Source organism: Aquila chrysaetos, chromosome 14, assembly GCF_900496995.4.
Source record: "Aquila chrysaetos chrysaetos chromosome 14, bAquChr1.4, whole genome shotgun sequence".
NCBI lineage: Eukaryota > Metazoa > Chordata > Aves > Accipitriformes > Accipitridae > Aquila > Aquila chrysaetos.
Genome location: NC_044017.1, coordinates 31,302,430 through 31,315,912, shown reverse-complemented (window position 1 = coordinate 31,315,912; position 13,483 = coordinate 31,302,430). Strand labels below are relative to the sequence as shown.

The 13,483-nt window shown below is 43.7% G+C and overlaps 2 long non-coding RNA genes across 5 annotated transcripts; one reads left to right on the top strand and one right to left on the bottom strand.

The window, feature by feature from the left end:
* Positions 1-494: 494 nt before the first annotated feature.
* On the bottom strand, positions 495-4,233 carry LOC121233794. Of its 4 annotated transcripts, XR_005933958.1 has the most exons (6): positions 3,809-4,233; positions 3,172-3,688; positions 2,300-3,074; positions 1,816-2,064; positions 1,648-1,709; positions 495-1,284 (listed from the first exon to the last, which is right to left on the bottom strand). It is a non-coding gene; the product is annotated as an uncharacterized LOC121233794 (long non-coding RNA). The 4 variants fall into 4 exon arrangements; XR_005933959.1 differs by having other exon boundaries at positions 1,812-3,074; XR_005933957.1 differs by having other exon boundaries at positions 1,816-3,074.
* A 1,495-nt stretch (positions 4,234-5,728) lies between these two features.
* On the top strand, positions 5,729-6,060 carry LOC121233795. The gene is made up of 2 exons (XR_005933961.1): positions 5,729-5,841; positions 5,985-6,060. It is a non-coding gene; the product is annotated as an uncharacterized LOC121233795 (long non-coding RNA).
* The last annotated feature ends 7,423 nt before the right edge of the window (positions 6,061-13,483 follow it).

Below are 13,483 nucleotides of genomic sequence, written 5' to 3'. Positions count from 1 at the left end.
TTAAAAGTATTCTTCCCATAGGAAATGTTGACCAAAAATTTAAGAGCAAATATAGTTGCCTTATTAAAAGCAAAACCTGTAGTGTTTAGATTCCTTGCCCTCACCTTCCTCAGTTAGTTGTTTTCCTTCCCTCCCTCTCTCTTTCCTTCTGCTGGAAAGAAGTAGGGAAAAAGAGTGAATAGGAAGAATGGCAGAATTCCCCAAATTTTCCTCCTTCTACAGAGTCTTATTCTCTATTTTCTTCCTCTCCCTTCCTTTCTCTTTCACAAGCACACTTTTTAAATAGAAAGCAAGAAAATAAAAGAAACTCTGAAAACTCCTGAAACTTTTCCTTTTCTTTTTAATCTTACCTCTTTGTTCCCACTGGGAAGGGGAATAAACCACCAGGATGCATATGTGAAATGAACAGATTTTCCACGTTTTCAAGGCAACCTACTCCAAAGTCTTCCCAAAGTAAAGCAGTTTATTCGATTCTGACATGGATATCTGTAAGGTGATAAGGTAAAATAAAATGGTTTTCTCTTAGGTCACATTGAGCAACTTGAGATCTTAGGTTATACCTAAAGTTTTCCTTTGACTTTGCTGCTGGTTAAAGCATTTTCCCCTTCCAAAGGTGACAGAGAAACAGCAGCTGTGGGCAGTTTAATTACAGCTGAGCCTGCAGTAATGTCTTCTGCAGAAATCCCCCTACCTTACATATTCATGCAGCTTTTACCCTCTGCCCGTCTCTCTCCTCAAATTCAATTTGCCCTCAGCTCTTTGCAGCACGACACATCTCCCCAAGGAGTTTGCCTCTGTATTTCAGAGGGATGTTTGGCTTCCCTACATGCACAGAAATCGCATCTGTTCTGCTGAATCAGAAGATACTCACATCTGCCAGTCAGACTGGATTTGCTGGGCTTTCAGTGGTTGCACTACGAAAGCTTCCGAAGCCATGGAAGAGCGAGGGTCAACGAAGAATCCGTCTTCAGGAGAGCAGGGCAGAAATTTAACCCCACTGCTCTCGGGATGGGTGGCTATCACAGCCGCCACTCACAACACCAGACAAGCATACGATGAAGACCGGGAGCACAAAACACACTGAACAATTAACTCTGGCTATTTACGTTCCCCGTTGACTGCAGCATCTTCAGCGTTGGGCGATGCAGGTGTCAGGCGTAACACGTAGTGGGGTGGGGGACAGAGGGGAGTTTGCGCTGCCAGGCTGAAGGCAAAAATATAGTTTGAGGTCACTTCGTCACTTTTCCCCCGGGCTTCCCGCAGGATGGGATGTCTGCCATCTCCCTGCCAAAACACAGGCATATGCTCTGTTTGCCAGTGTCAGCAAACTGCGTGGTGATGGCTACGTTTCTCCTTACACAAGCAGAGGATTTTGTCACGGTAAATGACTACAGTGCTAAACCTAAAAAGTGTCATGAATTGGTTCAACCCCTCTGAAGAATTAGATCTTAGTTTCTATTTGTCTTCTTACTTGGGGGGGGGGGGGGGGGAATAGAAAACTAATGTTATTTCTTTAGCTGCCACAGAAAACAGAACTGAGAAAAATATTTTGGAAGCTGAGAGGTTTTCCTTTTTCATAATATTGCACCAAACCTTCTCAAACTAAAAATTTTACAGTGAAAATGTAAGCTATGCGCTTCTGCTTACCGTGTAATAAAGAACAGTAATTCCTCCCAGAAGACAACAGCACTCCAAGAACTTTTGCTGTCCTAAATACAACAGGATTTCAGCTATCTATCTCCTGGCACCAGAAATATATTCCTTCCCATATTCAGAAATCTTTTCTGGCAGGGAAAGAAAAGAGCAAACACCTACACTTCCCATGAGCTGCTGTTAGCACTTGTGCGGTGAATTAATAAGAAGCGATTTGGTCCCACAGCTTCTATGCTCCAGTCGAGTTGGCTGTGGTTTCCAAGAGCTGGTGGGACTGCGTGCCTGGAGGGTCAGGTTTTGATTTACGTTTATTTTCAACTCTATTATTCTCTTAAGCATTTTTCCAACAACCTATCTTAGACTGCCAACAGGAGTATCTTCTGCCCAATAAATGCTGTCTGGTTCCAGATGCTAGAATACGAGATTACAGCCAAGATTAGGGATTTGGGGTCTAAGGCTGAGCAGGTCAGAGAGGAACAGCCGCCCACGGAACCAGACACTAGTGGTGCATTTCTTGGGAGTGGAGCGGCAGCAGCAAGAAGGGAGACCTGAGGTTCTCTTGAACCTAATGACGGTCAGTCTGAGAACCGGCTGCAATTAACAGCCAGCTCTTCCAAACCGCCTCTAGCACAGCTTTGGTTCTCACCTGGACCTGTGACCTGGTGATTCAGTGAGTGGCTTTTCTTTATGAGTCAGAACTGAGCAACTGCCTTACAGAAGCACGTACAGAAGCTGGTATAGTCATCTTTCAGCTGAGCTCTACAGTAAAGACTTCAATCATAGAAATGGAGATTTCATAGCATCTTCCTAAGTGTCCTGGTATTTATCAATGTCTGCACACTGCATCTCTGATTGATAGTTTTGTCTGCATGAATTCCTAGATCAAGTTTCTCATAGAATATAGGTTGGGTTCTTATATTTATATTAATATCTCTTAAGACAGAAGACTACCTCAATTCCACAGAAAAAGGAAGAAATCCTTTACAAAGATAGGGTAAAAACTCCCCAGAGCCACTAATTCCAAAGTCAACCACTGAGAAATATTTTGCATATATGTATGAAGTATGTACAAATATGCTATATATAATAGATATATAGTACTATACATAGGATGTAGTAATAAGTAGGATACTAATTCAATATGCAACTAGGAAATGTCAAATTAAATTTGCAACACTTCATAAAATTCAATGTTTGAAGAGATTTGACTTACTTATGAATTAAATTCTAGTCCAGCCTTTTTGTCAGACTTCAGTTATCTTTTTTTTTCTTTAAGAGAAATGTACATAGTGATTAGATAAGGAAGCATTTATTCTGTTGTCACTGCTTTACCAAAACCCTCTGCTCTCAGATACTATTCTCAGTCATACTCTACATACCTATGCAGGTTATTCTGTAAAACTTATTCGACAAGGAATTTTCTGTGGGGAAAAAACAAAAGAAAAAAAAATCAAAAAACCAAAACAAAGTGAACCCCCCCCCCCATATTCTTTGATTTCACTAATAAAACATCAGTACCTTGGTTATGACCCTTGCTCTGACTCTGTGTGTGATTCAGAGAGCACCCATAACAGCCCAGCTGGTGTGTAAACAACTGCCAATGTTGCAAAAAGTACAGAAGGATTAGACGCACAGTAAGTGTGCTCTTAACTTCAAGGGGCATTGCAATTGCCCAGCATTATGCAAAGTGTGAATCACCATAAAGTAGGTAAGAATTATTTTATTTTCACCAACACTTGAAGCTCTAAACTGTGTTGACTGCAGCTAATTACAGTATAGTTCTTTGAACAGGGAGCAACATATTGGTGCACAGGAGTGCCTCTATTAATGATCAACTCTTGACAGAGGTTTCAAAAGTTGCTTATAAAATGTTTGCTAGTTTCTAGTAGAGGTCTATTAAAACTGTAAGAGAGTATCTGCCTCTTTTATCCCAGTGTGAAATTTTTATAGTACCTTCCTGTTGGTAGCCTTCACAGGACACCTTATGCCTGGGAGAAGGGACCACCATCAGCAAACCCAGAACTCTTCATCATCTCTGAACAGAAACAATATACCTCAGTGAAGAGAGATCCGGATCTGGGGTGTCCCTAGGTTTCATGAGACTGTGCAAGGGGAAGGAGCTACGTTCTGTGAGTGAGGAAAATGTGATACCAACCTAACTTTGGCTTTGGCCAGCAAGCTGGGAAGGCGCCTGAAGAACTTTGCCCAATGTGATGTCAGGAATATTGCTAGAATAACTGCTGGAATTGCAGGTTTTCCCTGAGCTCAGAGCAGATGTTCACACTGCAGCCCGTGGAGGACCCCACGCTGGAGCAGGTGTATCCTGAAGGACTGCAGCCCCTGGGAAAGACCCACGCTAGAGCAGGGGGAAAGTGGGAGGAGGAAGGAGCAGCAGAGAGGAGCTGTTACGGACCGACTGCAACCCCCCACATTCCCCATTTCCCCTGCGCCACTTGGGGAGCAAGAGGTAGAGGAGTTGGGAATGAAGAAGTGAAGCTGAACCCGGGAAGAAGGAGAGAGTGCAGGGAAGTTGCTTTAGTTTTTGTCTTTGTTTCTTACCATTCTGTTCCATTTTTAATTGGCAATAAATTAAATTGATTTTCCCAAGTTGTGTCTGTTTTGCCCGTGATGCTAACTGGTAAGCAATTTCCCTGTCTTTATCCTGACCCATGAGCTTTTTCACACAATTTTCTCTCCCTGTCCTGTTCTGGAGGGGGAGTGAGCGAGCGGCTGGGTGGGTGTTTGGCCCTTAACCAAGGTCAACCCACCACAGCACTGCACAGCTGGACTTGGAGAACTTGATGTGTGGCCAACAGAAAGTCTGCTGGAAAGGCACTGTCTCCTCTCGAAAGTGTGCAAGGTGATTATCAATGTAGATCTGCTCAGAAGCAGTTCACCTCTGTAGGTGATGACTAAAGTACCTGCAAGTACAGATGAACCCATCAAGGAATTACATGGAAATAGTCAAGTTTACCATTTAATCTGAGCTGAGCACTCAATTCCCAGCTTACCTCAAAGGCAGAAACTCTGTTTCAGTTCACCCTCTACTCAATAAAATTTATTTTGCTTTTCTGTCAAATGCAGCAAGCTATTTAAGCCTCAACTTTAGTGGAAGGGCAATTTAATTAATTCACAGAGTTATTCTTTTAATTGGATTTGTGTGACTCAACTTTTCTGAAACTCAAGAAAGGGAGGTTATTAGCTTGGCTTCATAGATGCTATTCCTGCTTGCATTTCAGCTAGCACCAGAAGCAAGGTTATTTCTCTCTGAGATTGTCAGTCTGAGACAGTGGCATCCACAGCAGTTTTATTATTTTATTAACATAAAAATGCAAGAAAATGGAATGTTAAAATCAAACTCTCCCCGTCATAACACATTTTTAAATGATGGCAATGTTAATTAGGCTGACACCAACTTGATCATCAGGCTGTATCTTCAACTGTCAAGAAAACAAAAATCCATGAAAGGGGACAAGATTCACATTTTGGTGAGGAAATATTCTTGTCAGCTTCATCATGCAACTGGGGCACTTGATTCACCTGAGCACAAACTGGTAGATAAGACAGAAGCGATGTTCACAGAAGTGTTGTCAGCTCCCTTTGCTGTGCTAAGTAAAGCAAATTCAGTAAAACAGTGAAGAACAACCAGACTAGTCTACACTAAAATAACAGAAGGCTCCTCCTGTATTCTGGCAGGACTAGCTAGTTGAGACATTATAAAACCAGGACTGAAACAAATCTAAACCTCTCAATAACAGCCTTTTAACCTAAAACTACCATGTCTTGAGATAGAATCAGCACTCTATCAATAAGATATGTCAAGGGAAGGATTTTTCTTTATCTTTTTTCAGCGGCAGTGAATTCTGGGGTCATTAGGAAGTGCATAGCTAGCACGATCTCAGTTCCAAACAGTAGGAGCTTCTAGATGGTGCCTTAATGCAAAAAATGCTCCAGCTTCCTCTCCCCATTCCTTCCCAGTGCACGGGCAGACCGGAGTGGGCAGCGTGTATTGTTAGTGGTTGTGTTTATGTACATATATAAGCCTCAGCTGAGTCTGGGGCTGAGCACATGGTCCCCTGATGGCACCAGGGACGGTATAAAAGCAGAACAGGACACAGTTCTTGCCTCCAGAAGTTTCTAAGTCCAATGAGACACGCAATGCTGTAAAAGGAGACAGAACACAAAGAGGTGAAATGATGGGGCCCAGGCTACCCACTGCCAGAGCTGGGAACTGCCATCAACTCCGACATACCTGAGACCCTGTCTTTGACACCGTGCTTCTCTTAAAACCATGCAAGTTGGTTTTACATCTGCTTCTACAGGATCAGCAGTCAACAGTGTCAGAGAAAGTCCCTCACAAGTGGGACATTCAGTGCTACAAAAGAGATTATGTGTCTGAACTCACTTCAAAAAAAAAAAAAAAAAAGTCCCTCTAACAGCAATATATACAAAATTGGAATTCAGGTAAGGCAATGTATTCACATTATATGGCTGCACTTGTAAACACCAAAGTAGATGTTGACATTTAATTTTCTCACATTTATATTCCTAAGAGGAATTATACATTCAGTTTACACAGATTTATTGCCTTAATTGCTTAGCATCATGTGGTATAATAATAAAAAGGTCAAAAAAATGTTTTTAATACCTATTGTGAGGTTCTGAGCCCCTGTGGATTACAATTATAAAGCCTTCCCTCTAAAACAAAAAGCAGTCTAGATGTGAATGTGCACAAACGAAATGGCTTCAGAGGTGGGAAAAAAGGAAAAAGAAAAAAGAGGTAAATGCTGCTTTAAGTGGCATGCACAAAAGCACGTTTATGGAGGTAAATACTGTCTTCTCTGGTGGGTGGAAATACGTATGTGCTGTTGCATCTGAAGTCCTCAGCTGTGATCTTCTCATTGCCTGTTCCTGAGCAAAGACCCTGCAGGGAAGGGAGCTCGTGGTTCTGCTGGTACAGAAGTCTGATAAGACCATCCGCGCCCGAGCACTGGGACTCATCCAGTGGTTTCGATTCACACTTTGCAGTAATGGGAAAATTAGGGGGGGTTTATAAACAAAACCTTCCTGCAGAAAGCTTTGCTCTCTTTCAAATGCTTTCAGATTTTGAGGAAAAACCTTTCTTTTTCTTAATCAAATATATATTCCTTTTTTTAAAAAAAAATTCAATATTTTTCTAAAGAATGTTTTCTTTTCCAAACAGCTCTAGTAGATATCTTATGTCAATGACTAATCATGTAATTGATTATCATTTAAGGTCAAGATATGATCTTGTGTAATTCAGGCTGGTTCTGCTGAATTCCAAAGAGTTATGGCCAGCAGTGAATTTTCCAAGATACTGTGGAGTCTGTACCACACCGTCTTCTCTCTGTCCATGCCAGCAAGTGAACCTGCAATGATTAATGCATTGAGTCTTATACACCTCCTTCCCCATTCAGATCAGGGCTGCATGCTCCACCGGCAATGCCATTATATGCTGGATGAGGGTCTGGTCATCAGTGTATTCCTTTTTCAGTCCTAAATTCCTTTGCATGTTTCCCACGTGCAAAGCCCTGAACAGCTTATGAGCTGCTCGCTGTGGCTAAATAGGAAATTGTTTCAATCAAACAATTTCCCACTCTGTGATGATGATATGTACTGTAACTTCAGTGCATGACTCCTACCCCTAATTTAGCTTAATATGAATGTGTATCATCACAAAATCATTTGGCAACAGCAGCATTAGGATGCCAACCAGAGCCGTTGCCATGAGATGAAGATTAGTTTAGTCTTCTAAAGCAGGGGATGAAATTTTAGCTGGAAAAGCTACAAACTGTGAAGAACTTAATCTGAAAATAAGGATATGGAGCTGTGCAAAATACAGCTGATTTAGGCATGTACATTACCAAACCAGTATGACATTACACTGACTGTACTGTAGTTTTTATAAATCATACCTTAATGCTGTAATCGGTACATTTGTTTTGAATTCAGCATTTCATCTGATTTTGATGGAAGAAGAAATATCAGAAATTGGTATTCTCTGTGCTTCCTCAGACCAATATTGTTCTGAACAAGTTTGTGCCTGTACAAGTAAAAATTACAGCAGGATTTAGGGTTTTTTTGCCATCTTCTAGACTGCCACTGTTAGAGATGGATGCTAGAAATGAGAAAAAAACCTCTCTGGACATTGAGTCTAATTCAATGCAAAACGTTTGCTGTCATCTGTGTATTTTCTAAAATCCTCATTCACAAGGTTCCCTGTGGTGGATTTCTCCAGAAAGGGAAGGAGGTAAGACAGTGAAAGAAAAATTGTCTCTTGGCTTCAACCTGTTTCTGTTCCACCCTTTTCCTTGCTTAGACTTTGCTACTTCCATTTCTTCTGTGTAGAAATATTTTCTGTCTCTATCATCCCGTCTTGTATACCTCCGCTAATAATCAACTAAACTGAATCTTTGCTGTTGAGTTAAGCCCCTACACTTACTTGTTGCTTTTCTGGAGTGCCGATATGTTCTGTTTCCATTGTACAGTAACACCGAAGTAGTTCATGTCTGCAGCGGGATACCCCATCTTCACGCTACACTGCTTCACCAGGTAGGAATGGAAACCAAACACAGAACCCCCAACTATTTCAACCAAACCAGGGTGGAAAAACTCTACCAGCCCACAAATCTATATATGATTCCCATCATGTTTTCTCTTTCAGTAAGAAGAGGCTTTGGAGGACCAGCTTTTTGCACAGATGAAAATTAAAGCAGTCCTGTCTAGGACCTTCATTCCCAACCACTCTGTGCTGGATTTGCTTAGTGAAAAATGCCTCACTGTGCCTTCGCATCAAATATCCAGCAAGGATAAGCGAGTCAGCACCTCTCCTCTCACAGTACGTTCTCCTCACATTGCATTCGCTCAACCTGTCCTCTCTCAGGGCATGTTTGGTGCTTCATCACTGCTGTTTCTCAATGCCTTGTGTCCTCCTCAACGCTTCTTCAACAGCAGCGCTGTCATCCCTACGTGGCTTCCAGGGTGGGCCACTGCTCGGCTAATACCACTACGGGCACCTCTCTTTCCAACAACGCTGCAGCCAAAACAGGTCACAGCTGAAGGTCTTGCCTCTTCCTAGCCTGGTTTCTGTCTGCTGATCTGCCATCCTTCAGATCAGGCTGTGCTAGAATGAAGGCACTGGGAATTTTAAATCCTTAAGCAGACACCAGTTAAAGTGATTACCTCCCAGATAAAACTTTAGGCAGAAAAATGTTCTCTGTTACTATCAGAGCTCTGTAGCTTGACCAGTTGCCGCCACAGACAGAAGATTTATTCCTCATCTTAAGTGAGAAAAGAGATTTTTTCCAAACCAAGAGGGGATTTTTTTAAATTTTAAGACAAAGCTTAAACTACTAAGCTGTTCCAGTGTGGCTTGTAAAATATAGTACCAGATACAATATAATATTATGTAAAGATACCTGGGAAGCAGACACGTAGGACTCCTTGCAATTTCAGATCAGTTTTCAGGAGCAATTTCTCAAGACCCTGCTGTGGCAGGGAGAACATGCAGTCAGAAAACCAACATGGAGAGCGAATGAATGAAGGAGTCAAAGTTAGGGTGGCCAAATGCACAGACTTCTGTGAAAAAAACACGTTCAGTAACTTACAAAACATACTGATAGGTCTGAGATCACCAGGTGCATCAAATATAGATAAGAACACACCACTGGCCATGCACCCCTTGGGCAAAATCTGCCCTGTAAGTCTGCCCAAGTATAGGTTTATTTTTCTTCCCACAAGGCAAGAACAATTCAACGTTTCTTGAGGTGCTGGGTATAAACAAGCTGTCAGAATTACATTCAGGGGCAGTCTTACTTTGTTTTGCTCATTTATTTGTATGTATAGGACAGGGTAAGCACCTATAAATACTTTCCTGCCTAGAAGAGGAAGGGAGATATTTGATGGTTCACAGCAATCACTCACAGACCCTCAACATTGACTGCTGAATTGCTTCACATGGACGAACTGCCCAACCCCTTGCTCCTGTGCTCAAGCAGGCATGCAGTTAACTCATATGAAAATTCCCATCCATATACCATGGAACATCCAGCTGGACTGTGAACACAAAGCATCTTGCAAAATGAGATCGCTTGCACTGTCCAAAACCCTGCCCAAGTACATGCAGCTGGAAAAAGGGATGGTGACACCACTATGACTAATGAATGTAGGTCATTAAGTAATCAAAAAAAGAAACTTCCTACCTCAGACTAGCTTACTGTTTGGGAAATTCTGTCATTATGCTTTGGGAAATTACATTCATTTTTTCCCTGGATGCTTATGGGTGTGACAGTGCCAAAGACTTAAAATAGGAAGGGTCAAGCTTGCTTAACACTTCAATATTTGTTTGTTGGAGACTATTTCCAGCAGGAAAATCTGGATTGCACATGTAAAGAAGAAAAAAGCAGAAATGTGGCTAAAATCCTGTGAAGAAGAGGGCAGCTGAAGAAATATGTAAAAATTGCTCAGAAACAAAACAAAACAAAACAAAACAACCATTGTTTTTCATAGAATCACAGAATGGTTTGGGTTGGAAGGGACCTTAAAAATCACCTCGTTCCACCCCCCCGCCACGGGCAGGGACACCTTCCACTAGACCAGGTTGCTCAAAGCCCCATCCAACCTGGCCTTGAACACTGCCAGGGATGGGGCAGCCACAGCTTCTCCGGGCAACCTGTGCCAGGGTCTCACCACCCTCACAGTGAAGAACTTCTTCCTTACATCTAATCTAAATCTACCCTCTTTCAGTTTAAAGCCATTGCCCCTTGTCCTGTCACTACAGGTCCTGGTAAGAAGTCTTTCTCCATCTTTCTTATAAGCCCCCTTTAGGTACTGGGGGGCTGCTGTAAGGTCTCCCCGGAGCCTTCTCTTCTCCAGGCTGGACAACCCCAACTCTCTCAGCCTTTCTCCATAGCAGAGGTGCTCCAGCCCCCTGATGGTTTTCGTGTCCCCCCTCCGGACCCGCTCCGACAGGTCCACGTCTGTCCCGTGCTGAGGACCCCAGAGCTGGACGCAGGACTGCAGGTGGGCTCTCACCCGATGGGAGCAGAGGGGCAGAATCCCCTCCCTCGACCTGCTGCCCACGCTGCTTGGGATGCAGCCCAGGACACGGTCGGCTTTCTGGGCTGCGAGCGCACGTTGCCGGCTCGCGCCCGGCTTTTCATCCCCCGGTACCCCCAAGTCCTTCTTGGCAGGGCTGCTCTCAATCCTGTCATCCCCCAGCCTGTGTTGACACTGGGGGTTGCCCCGACCCAGGGGCAGGACCCTGCACTTGGCCTTGTTGAACCTCATGAGGCCCGTGTCTCGACCTTGTCCAGGTCCCTCTGGATGACATCCCGTCCCTCAGGCGCGTCAACCGAACCACTCGGCTCAGGGTCACCTGCAAACTTGCTGAGGGTGCACTCGATCCCACTGTCCATGTTGCTGACAGAGATGTTGAACAGCGTGTTTTACATGCTAACCTGTTCCAGTGGGTTGCTTGCAACCCCGGTAGGTTGCTTGATGCTTCTCTGGCTGTCACCCCCTGGGAAATTTCTGTGGCCATTAAGCATCATGGAGCTAAAAACAAAACCAACTGGTATACAAGGCTTCCTTACGCTAATCACAACAGTGAATATTTTTCAGAATACCTGTCATCCTGGAGGAACAGGCAGGATCCTTGAAGATGAGGTTGTTTTCACAATTTTATCCAAATATTGTAGCTCCTACCACATTAGATGCATGCCCCTGCGCTTCTCCTCTGGAGGGATGTTTCAGTAATAGCAGAATATTCCCCTTGTAGTGCTATAAACTACAAGAGGAATCCCTGAACAGTGATTCCCCTTAGCGCTTGGGGTCCTCTTACTTTCCTGAGGGGAGTTTTATCATTAAAGCTCTTACCTCTGCCAATCTTCTTTGTTATAGTGCCCTGCTATCTCAAGCACATGGTGGTGGAAGACTTTTCCATCTTAAAGCCCATTCACTCTGCTCCACCCTACCATGCCACGTCATCCTATATCAAGATGTACTCTTAGTACAGAAGGTTTTCTGAGAACATTAGTCCTTTTTTGAGGTTACAGATCCAGCTTTCCCATGTTCTCTGCTGCACCATGAAGTCTGCTTTTCTCACCCTGCACATCCAGCAGGCCACAAATTTAGTTGACAGCGGTACCGCACCACTTCCCTCTCCCCCGCTATCCCTCCATCCCATCAGCCGCCGCGGCCATATCTCTTCCTCCTGCCACCTCCTGCCCACTTGGCCTCCCAGTTCAACCTCCCAGTGTGATCCTCGCTATACCCTCTGCAGCTCTCCTGCTCAAAACTGTCTTTTCCCCACTGATGCTCACCAGTCCTCCAAAGCATTTGCCTTGCTTTATCCCCTTTGCTTGTCACCAGCCTCCTCCGGTGCCTGACTTTTCCCAAACCTTTTTAGCACTGACGGGGTTAATGATGGAATGAAACAGCTGTGGAATGGGAAGGGCAAAAGCTCGTAATTCACTTTCTCTTTTTTTCCTTCCCCCTGCCCTGTTTTTAAGGGGAAAAGCTGCAAACACAATTTCAAGGACTGAATGTGGCTGAAATTGCACTGGGGGGACAATCCATTCCAGCCCAGAAAGTGGTGGGAAGAGAGTCCAAGCAAAAGCAAATTGTCCATCTCCAATTGTGAAATGGAAGAACAATAGGATTAATTATCTTCCACTTTGGATACAAAGGTTTGGCAAACTTGTCCTGACTGCATATTGCCATCAAAGCTGAAATGTTAAGACGTATGCACTGTGAGAAATCGTAAAAGCAGGGCAGCAAAAAGGATGCAGAGGCAGCGGGAAGAAAGATTTAAAAGGCTAAATATGCATAGAAGTGAGCTTAAACACATCTACAAAAGAAAAGGGACATAGCAATTTTCTTATCAATATTTGAAGGGTCCGACCACCAAGGGGAGTTACCTCCTTCAGCAGAAAGAATGCAATTAGGAACAGTGGATGAAATCACAAGGTGAATTTAAACTGCCCATTGTGGAGGGGAAAAAAAAAAGTCTTTACATAGGAAGATATTCTAGGAAGTGGGTGTCCCATTGCTTGGGGTGTGGAGAACTACACTGATTCAACAGAAGCACACCGCTTGCAGCAGTCCTGCACTGCCAGGGACATGCAATAAATGACCACAAACTCAAGATTTGCATGTGTTTATTAAAAGAGTTTAAGATTGCTTCTTTGCGCTGTGTCCCACAGGCTGGCATCACTTTGCTTTCCTCTGTTGCCAGCACAAAGGCAGTTTAAATTATTAATGAAAGAGTGTTTTTTTTAAAGCTTTTCTTATCCCAATATGTTAAATCTGGCTTGGAGTTGTACTACTTGTAATTAAGTTTAATGCATTTGAGTTGGAGGCACAAATAAGGTGGATGCTGTAGTAGCAGTGTAATGATGGGATTTTTTCGCCAGATGATGATACACCCCGGAGCTTTTCCAATTTTCAAATTTTTAATCTAACGGCTCATTCCTGTTCTTTACCAGGGAGCATGCGTGAGACAGAGACACAGGGTGCAAGCGCTGAGCTGCTTATCTCGTAAAGGCAGCGGCTACACCGTGCATGTGAAGCCAGACCAGTAGCTCATCCCAGAAGCTGGGGGCAGGAGGACAGAAAGCAGACTTCAGGCGGTAATTTGCTATTTGGTTTGGACATTACAGAACCAACTGCTCTCACTTGCCAGCACACATGGATGCCAGGGACGTTACGGGACCTTGGAACAACATACCTAAACAGCAGCAGCAGGATGGGGAAACGGGGAGCCCCGTCCCAGGCAGCTGCAGGCAGGAGGGATGCACCATTTTCCAGC